The following is a 9,335-nucleotide window of genomic DNA, read 5'->3' on the forward strand; positions in this document are numbered from 1 at the left end:
AAGTCTCTGCTGAGCCTTCTTTGCCAGCTCCCCTCTGTTCACACCCCAGGACAGGTCCTTGTGATGTGAACTCCCAGGAAGTGGAAGTCCAACACAAACACCATTGATTAAGTGGTTTAATGTCTGTTTTCTTTTTCCTGAAATCCACAACAATCTCCTTGGTTTTGGTTGTGTTCAGTAGCAGGTTGTTGTCCCTGCACCAACCTGTCGTCCGCTCCACTTTGTCCCTTTAGGCAGAATCACCCCTACTAGAAATGACATCACAGTGGTGTCGTCTGCAAATTTCACAATGGTGTTACTGTGATGAGTGGGGGAGCACAGTCGTAGGTGTACAGTATGAAGAGCAGGGGGCTCAAATGTGTCATGTGGGAAATCAAATCAAATGTGGAGGGATGAAGGACATGATATGATCCAGACCAGTCTCTCAATGCACTTCAGCACCAGGGTGAGCACTACTGGCCGGTCATACAGGCAGGTTGCAGTAGATTTCTTTGGTAAGGGGACTATGATGGGTGGAACTGAGGCCTGGGACACCTCAAAGCGAGCAAAGAAGTGGTTCAGCTCCTCTGCTGGCGTTTCTAAAGAATCAACAGCCAAATTAAAAAACTGTCTCGCTATATGTTGGGGGTTTTTGTTGTTGTTGTTGTTGTTGTTGTTGTTTTGTTTTTTCCTTTCCCAGATTGAAATTTGTGATGGGTCGTGTGGTTGGACTTCATCAGAGTTCTCAACACCTCCCATGCCAACAATTGTGAGAGTAAATTTTATCCAAAATTTGAGAACTGGTCTTCCAAATAACTGTCAACACTGCACTTCTTTGCATCTTTATCAATACACTTGCCACACAAACATGGATTTTATTTAATTATTTATTTATTTATGTTTTTAAACTGTGGGATGTTTTCCTGCAGATGACAAAGAAACCGTCATTAACGCTTTTATTGTGTCTGTATTCTAAAAGAAAGCGCGTGATTGTGGTGATGAGTGCCAGCATCAAATGGTGATAGCTGTGTATTCTAAATAACACTACAGTTAAACATGAAGGTGTTATACTTTAAAAGAGGTCTGTTAAAGTGGTGATGCCAGCAGCTGGCAATAAGGCTCTCTTGAAATACTAGCAACATTGGGTTACTTATGGAAAATTAAAAGTTAGAATACTATTAAATAGAAACAACAGTTCTAAAGGCTATTGGACGGCATGATATATTCTTCTTTTCACTGACTGTAACTGTAAAATGGTAGCACTATCTGTATCCTGTACTAACTGGTTTTTTGACTGACTTGGATGCTAGCTATGTTTGTTTCGGTGTGGATTAATGAATAATCAAGTATTCATTTACAGTGTTTACTCACAACTAGGTGGTTTAATAAGAGCAGTTATTACTTTCTGATTTGACACTGTGTGCACACAGAACATTAGAATAAAGTTTCACATAGACAAGACCATGAAAATTTTTTTAAAAACATGAACTTCCAGATGTAGTTTTTACATAGTAAAAGGATCAAGCTTATAAAGGCTCAGCAAACCAGGCACCGAAATAATGCATTGGCATTGTACATAATAATTAGGTCATCCAGGCGAAAGACGGACGAGCTCTTACCATGTTTATTCGTCCTCCATTCTGCATGTTGACATTTCACAACAATCATTACAGGCAGTAGGACTTGGTCATTTGGTCAGACTGGTGAAGTTTGAACACAGTGATAACCTGATGGCTCTTCACCCAAACTGTGGTGAAGATGAAGGGCTTATTTGTCATTTAGTGGTAATAACCTGTCAATCGTGATGGATTATGAACTGGATAAGGTCCTGGTGTTACAAGTGTGCAAAATACATTTCTCAACTTTTCTGTGTCTGTGGGTGTGCGAGAAAGTCAATGTTTTAACTGCTCTTCATGTTGCTTTTAAGGGAATATGATTATTTCCTCCTGCTTGGGGACCAAGATGGAGTCATTTCAGGGATTAAAGATTATGTTCACAATTTAATGCGAGTAAAATTGTGAAATATTCAACATTAAGGAATACAGGAAATATAATTTGGCCAAAAAGTGGATTGCAGTTTTGTTCTACAGGCTTGAAATATGTGGTGTAATGAAAAAGTGTAGTTTTCATAACCAGGAGTATAGACCAAGTCCTCATTCTCTTCACTCAAAGGTGACACAGGTGGTGAAAGACTAACGAGTATCTAGTACTAGCAATATAAAAGTTACTTTTGTTTCTGAAATGTTAAAATTATTTATATTTTGGATTTTAAAGCACATCATGGGTCATCTAATGGTACTGTAGAGCAGTGGGTCATTTGTGACTACAGAGTTAAAGATTATACCCGTGTTTGTGTATGGGGTTAGCTTAGAAGACTGGGTAGGCAGGTGAATGACTATGATTTAAAGACTTTATGCTGAACTAAGCTGATCACCACCCATCTAACAATTTACCATACAGATGTGTTAAAAATGTCAAACTCTTCCTTTAAAGTTGTAACTATTTTTGTGTGTTTGCTTCAGGACTTCAGTAGGCCTGATTTTTATCTCTTTATCTCTTCACACTCTCACATTGCACAGCACAGACAGAGAAAGTACAGGAAACACTTTGAACTTCATCAAAGGAAGACCTTTATGAGATTCTTTTCCCTTTTTTTTCCACAAGTCTAAGCTGTGGCATTTTCACACAGTGAAAGGCTTTGCACATTTTTGGGTGTCTTGTGTGTTGATATGTAAACAGCATTCACCCGGGGGCGAAGATATGACTCATCTTCTTGTTCTAGGACATCTGTTCTACCAGAAACTACTCCTGTGTCTCAGATACTGCAGTGGTTAGTTACTTGACTGATTCTTGGGTTGCCAACCATAGGGGGAAAAACAAAACAAAACAAAAAAAAACCCTTTGTGTGACTAAGGCAGCCTGTGCATATCAGCTTTTATCAGTAAAGCTACAAAAAAGACTGAGCAGTTTTCACCTAACTCTACAGTACACATAAAGGCCAAATGCATATTCATGCATACTCACGGCAAATAAGTGTGTATGGATTAGAAGAGTTTCAACACAGTGATCTATAAATTGTGACAGCTCCTCGTGTTTGCTTGTCATTTGGCTTCTTGTCTGAGCATCCGGTCGTGTAAAGCGGAAAAATCCTGTGCATAAAGAGACCTTTGTTGTGCTTGTTTAATGAAGTGACAGCTTGTGATTATTGATGGAGCTTCTCTGTTGACTTTGAAGCCTTTGTAGCGGTACATGAATTAGAGGCCATGCTGATGACTGAACAAAGGCAGCACCTGTCGCTCCACATTAATTGAATTATTAACCAATTTTAAAGTAAAAAAATATATATATTTCTTTCGTTTTCTTTGCAGTTTTTTAGGTGTCAGCGTACGTTTTTAAGTACGTCATCTGTCCTAATGGCCTAATTTACCTTTGTTCGCAACATTGATCTCAGTTCTAAGAAGCACCAGCTCACTTTCTGTGTAGCCGGTTCTGTTCAGCATTCCATTAGCAGTGATTCACTGTTTCATTTTGTTAAGCAACAAAAATTGCACCCTCTGTAATGCACACACTGGATGGCAAACAATAAATCTGTCAATATATACATACACACAATAGTACATTATAGTTACATAAACCTCCTCATAGTTTTGAGCATAGCCTATAATTTACTTTGTTACACTGTAAGTAGTACAAATTCTGTAATTGGGGTCAGTCAGTCATGGATGTTCTTTTAACACATTTTCCATCCATTCATTTTTGTTTTGTTTAAAAAAAAAAAAAAAAAAAAAAAAAAAAACTTTGTACTCCTCAGAGCTGTTGCAAACCGTAAGACTGCAGACGATGAAGAGCCCGGTTCTGACAACAATGGCCCAGACAGCAAGCCGCCTCCTGTTTATGCCACCGCACCTAGGGTTAAGGTCAGTGAAGATGTCGTAACTAGTGAGCTCTTTTTCACATGCAGTTATTGGAAATTTTATATATTCTATTTATTTTTTTGTAACTACACTGAAAAATTGTGTATTATGTTACATAAAGATAACATTTTAGTCAGCAATTTAAAAATAACAAGTAGTAAACTATACCAGCTGTAGGAGGGGGAAGAAAACAAATACTTTGGGTTCATTAATATGTGGTGCTGATACAAACATCCCTGTGTGAAAGGTTTGTGAGGTTTTTTTTTTTTTTTAAGTCTTACATATTTAATTTCAAATCTCCAGTTTCATAATTTAAAAATAAGTAATTAATATATTTATTTTAAAATACAGTATTCTTTTGTTTTGTTCTATTGCTTCTCAGGTTTTGAACCCAAATTTAAGCAGCAGTATCTTTTTGATATTTCTCCCCAAACCTGCAGTGTCATGCCTCTGAATAAAGTAGGATAATGTTAGACAGCCACTATAGACGACGACTGTTTTGTCAAACTTGGCAACTGAAAGCTCATGGCTGGCTGCCCAACTAGCAACAAGTTTTAAGTCACCACTCTGCCCTGCCCTCAGATGATCATCATTATGAAAAGTGTTACCAGTTTCCTCATAAGATGTTATCTGCACCTCATTTGTTTCCGGCAATTCTCTATCTCCACCTCCTTTTTATTTTAATTTATTGCTGTAAATGAGAAACTTTCGCTATTATTTTTTTTTTCCACCTAGGAAACTGAACTCGGCTCTACAAGGCTGTAAATTACCCAGAACTAAAGACTGAGGGTAAAAGCAGGATGTTCACATGAAATGTGATAGAGCCGACTCTTACTACAGTTTCACTTTGTCTCACACGCACGTAATCCTAGATGATGCGTTTCGTTTTTTGACACAAGTTTGTGAATAAAATCCAGTTGTTGCTGTATCTTTAAATCTTCCCCTCTCGGATTGCAGGACAAATCTAAAGTTTTTCTCTGAGGAGTCAGAAATCGGAAACCTGTCTCAACAAGAATTTTCTTGGGGCCAGATTTTTTCTTTTTCTTTTCTTAAACATATATAATGCTACCTCATTAGCCCTTCTTCAATGCTGGTTCTATGCCAGCTGTGTTTTATTGCATAGCTCGGGTTTTTTTTTCACACAACGATGCTTCTCATAATGATTCAAATGTGCACTGTACATGTCAGTACAGTCTTGTTGATGGATTATTAAAATCTCAACTGAGTTATCCCTATAAAAGCGAGCCCTGTTTATGATCCAATCACGGTATATGGCTACTCACAATAGGGCATCAACTCTCTAGAGGCCCTCATGTTAATATAATAGAGAAGGAAAGCAAGTGGAATTTATCACCAGAAGAGGGTGCTAGAAGTTTGCTAAGCAGCATTGTGGTGAAGATTAAGGCCTGGCAGCAGAGTAGGTTAGCGTTGCTGATGGATGGGAACATTTCCTTTTTTTTTTTCTTTTTTTTTTTTTGTGGGAGAGAGATAATGTCTGTAAAAATAATGGCTGCAGAACATAATGCGCTTCATTATCAAATAAGTCTAAAAAAGGACTCGCTTTTCCCCACCAGGTGCTAGACTGTTTGCCAGAAATGTCCAAAGGTTAAGATAGACTTATTCCATAAATGTAGAATGCATAAACAGTATTGTGAGCATGTTGGGAACTCTGACATGTAGTTGCTTATTCGTTATATACATTGTCTCCCTTGGTTTTTTCATCTAATATAGAGGACTTAAAGCTTTTTTTTTAATTATTTGTATTTATGGAGATATTTAGCTGAAAAAGAAACACTTATTTCCTTTTTAATTTAATTATAAGTCAAGCTGAGATTTTTGGATTCACACTGATTTGAAATGACAAAGAAAGATTTGTCCTACCTATAAATATTTCCGCCTTTTAAATCTTAATCTCCCTATAGATTGTATAGTTTTGTTTTCTGTGGTTGTCCACATTTTTACGTAAAGTATTATGCTGATAACATAGCTTACTTAAGATATGAGACTTCACATTTAGGAGAAACCACAGACTCGACTGAAACTTTATTTAAATCTCTATTTAGATGCTTTATTAGCTTCTCATACTTTCCAAACTCTCCCTCAAAGAAAGAATGCTAACAGGCACACCCAGTTTGATATCTCACTGTTGTCTGATAGAAAGTAATGACTTCTACTTTCCTTTCTCACTGGTGCTTTACAAAACACACTAGAAGAGCATCACCACTTCTGACTCAATGTTTCCCTAGACAAGCTCGCAAAAATATTATTAAAGTATTTTGATGCTCTACTTTTGAAAGTTTGACTTTTAACATAATAAATGGATTTATTTTTGCTTTGTTTGGCAGCGTATTTTTTAAATTATAGATCTATGAAATTATAGGATCAGATTTTTTTTCTTGCCCTCAGTTTGATTAATCATAATATTTTAATCAGCAGTGCTGTTGCTGGTGATTTAGCTAACCATGTTCTACTAGTTTTTCATTCCTCTCAGGGTGGAGCAGCTTTTAGGAATGAAGTTAGGGTGTCAACTCACTTTCTTGTTTACAGTCATAATTGAGTAATATCCTCATTCTTACCATTGAAATACACAGTGTGGGGATGGTTTCTAATTAACATGTAGCAAGGGATTATAATATGTTTGGTATGCGTTTTCTTTGGTGAAAGGTAGTGTTTGTGAGCAAGGTATGTTGCTTTTAATGGCATAAAGCCATATAAGTCTCATGCATAGAGATTTGTAGTTACACCTCGTGTATTTTGTTAACAAATTTGAATTTCTCTTTCCTTTTGCATTAAAGATTTAGTGTGTTTTACATTCCATCCTTACTTCCTGTACTTTTGTCTTTCTAAGGCCAAAGCGTTAAGCTACTCGGAGATGGACCTTCGTAAGCCTAAGAGGTTTGCAACCATTTCATTTGGTCTTAGAAAGAAGAAGAAGAAAGATGAAGAGAATATGTCAAAGAGCACTTTTGGTCTTCCTACCCAAGGCATTGAGGAGCAGGAAGAGGTAACAGTGAATCAATGTTGTAGGTTTTTGAAAAATTGAGTTTGTTTGAAATCACTTAGAGCAATTTTGAAGGAGCATATCTGTCCTGATAATACTTTTTGTATTGCTATGTGCTAAATTTATTGGGTTTCATTTTTCAGCTCGGTCTCATAGCAAATTGTAAAATGATCACATAATTGTAGTCGTATTCATGGGCATGAATTGTTGAATATGCTGTAAAAGAAGTAGCAGCTGTTGTATTTAAAGCCAAACCATGAACTTTTTCTAAACCAAACCCGGTGATTTTTAATTCCTAACTCCAACCAAGTAATTTGTTTAAATACTAAATTAATACTAAAGTATTAAAACATAAAAACAGAATCAGTCTGCCCATCCATTTTTTTACATTTATTCAACTCGGGTGGGGTACACTCTGAACAGGTCGCTAATGCACAACTGTGAAAATCTATGTCTATAACTCAATCTTGGGTTGCTGGTGAGAGTAGTGAAATGATTTGCTGCATCACCTACCCCTCCAGCTTCAAAATGTGAAACTTTAATAATGATTTTTGTTTACATGGATACAAATCATTGCGTAAAAACACAGATCTCTCAGGTTAAAACTGTATTGTGTATTTCATCAGTTGAAGTATAACTAATCTTCTTCTAGACACCTGTGGAACGGGACCCAGGGAACAGAAAGAAGTTCAGTATGTCTCAACCAGAGCTTGACAGCGACAGTAAATTTGACATCCCTTCACCTCCCCCGGTAGCTGCAAATGAAACTGACTCGTACTTCAGTCTTTCTGCACAGTCCCAGTCAGTCCCAGTTATCACTGTGAACACCCAACAAGAATCAAAGGGCCCTCTTATGAATGCCTCTGATCTTTCGCATGTGCAGAGGCAAACCCTGAGAGCTCCAATTGCTTCCATTCCTGAGCTGCAACTTGATGATACTGGCTCACTGGAGGAGAAAGAGAACATTCCAGTTCACGACAGCTCAATCAGAAATGATGCCAAATCAGCTCTTCTGACAGCTACTTCAGAAACAGCTTCTGTTGTTCAAACCCAGGCTGAACATACCCTTCTAGCCAGCCAGCCACCGACTGTGCTTGACAGTTCGGCTTACGAAGCAGCAACTGTCGACTCGGGCAATAATTCTTATGATTATATCCCCCAAGAAAATGAATCCACCAGTGGGACTTTACCATATCATCAGTCTGATGCCCCTGACACAGTTGACAGTACAATTTCAAATAGTGAGTCCTCCCTGACAAGTGTTGACAACAGTAACTACACCAATGTAACAGGGCCAAGTCCTGATCCTCAAAATGACAAGTTAGCTAGCAGTGCAGACTCTGCTGCCAACCATCATGAAATCTTTATTTCTCACACTGAGAGGTCTTTTCCTGAAAATGCCAAGAGTGTCAGCACAACCTCTGCTGTTAGCAGCGAAAGCAGCACTGCTCCCATCCATCAAGATAAAGTTTATGGAGCTCTGTACGAGTCACTTTTCCCCCAGAATTTTACCTCTGAGGTAATCTCTTCGCTCCTAAGCCCATCACCTCATATCTGCACTGATAAAAGACTTCTTGACACCAAAACAGAATTTGTCATTGTCAAAACCCACAATGAAAGTCATGCAGAAACAAATACTCAGTACTCCCAAACATTGACTTCTCGTGATCTTGACTTGGCTGCTGGCAGAATGATTGATGCTCCTGATGGTTCGGCCTCCATCGGTGAAATAAAGGGAAGCTCTTTTGGTGAGAGCTCCAGAGTTTCTGCTTCTCAGATTCAAACAGTCCCAGAAAACCAAAACAGATATGTGCCTACCTCTCTCAGTGCAACTGCCAAGTATTCTGACAGTGATGGCATTTCTTACTCTGAGCTGACCCGCTCCCGTTCACAGTTGAAATCGGACAATAAAAGCCTTGTTACCGACAGTGTCTGGTCAGGGCCTTTGTGTCAGAACTCTGCCCCTCCCATATTCAACTATGAAACATCCCACGGGATAGATGCTCAGGTTACTGACTCCAAACGGAGAGTGATCCTAGTCAAAGAGTTAGTCACAGACGAAACAAACGTTTATCCAGGCTGTAGCTCTTCGGTGCCTGATAAAATGAATCTGGTGAAGGATCTTAAGGTAGAATTTGAAACGACAGATGAGTTTTCTGCCTCTTCTGGACCAATGTTGCGAAATGACAGGCTCTTAAGTCCAGCATATCTAAGTGTTGGATCAGATGATGACAGTACAAAGGAGATTTACTACAGTGCTGAGGAGGACAATGCAGAGGAGAGTGGGGACGAAGAGATGTTCACAATGGATGATAGAGAAGAGTCCATTGTGAGGCTAGGTGAGGAAATCGTACAACACTCGGAGCCAACGGATAAAGGGATCAGCCAGAGAGATGAAGGAGATTTCAGGGTCGTGATTGTGAAAATGGAACAGAAAGAAG

The sequence above is a fragment of the Pelmatolapia mariae genome, linkage group LG22 (genome assembly GCF_036321145.2).
Source record: "Pelmatolapia mariae isolate MD_Pm_ZW linkage group LG22, Pm_UMD_F_2, whole genome shotgun sequence".
Taxonomy (NCBI): Eukaryota; Metazoa; Chordata; class Actinopteri; order Cichliformes; family Cichlidae; genus Pelmatolapia; species Pelmatolapia mariae.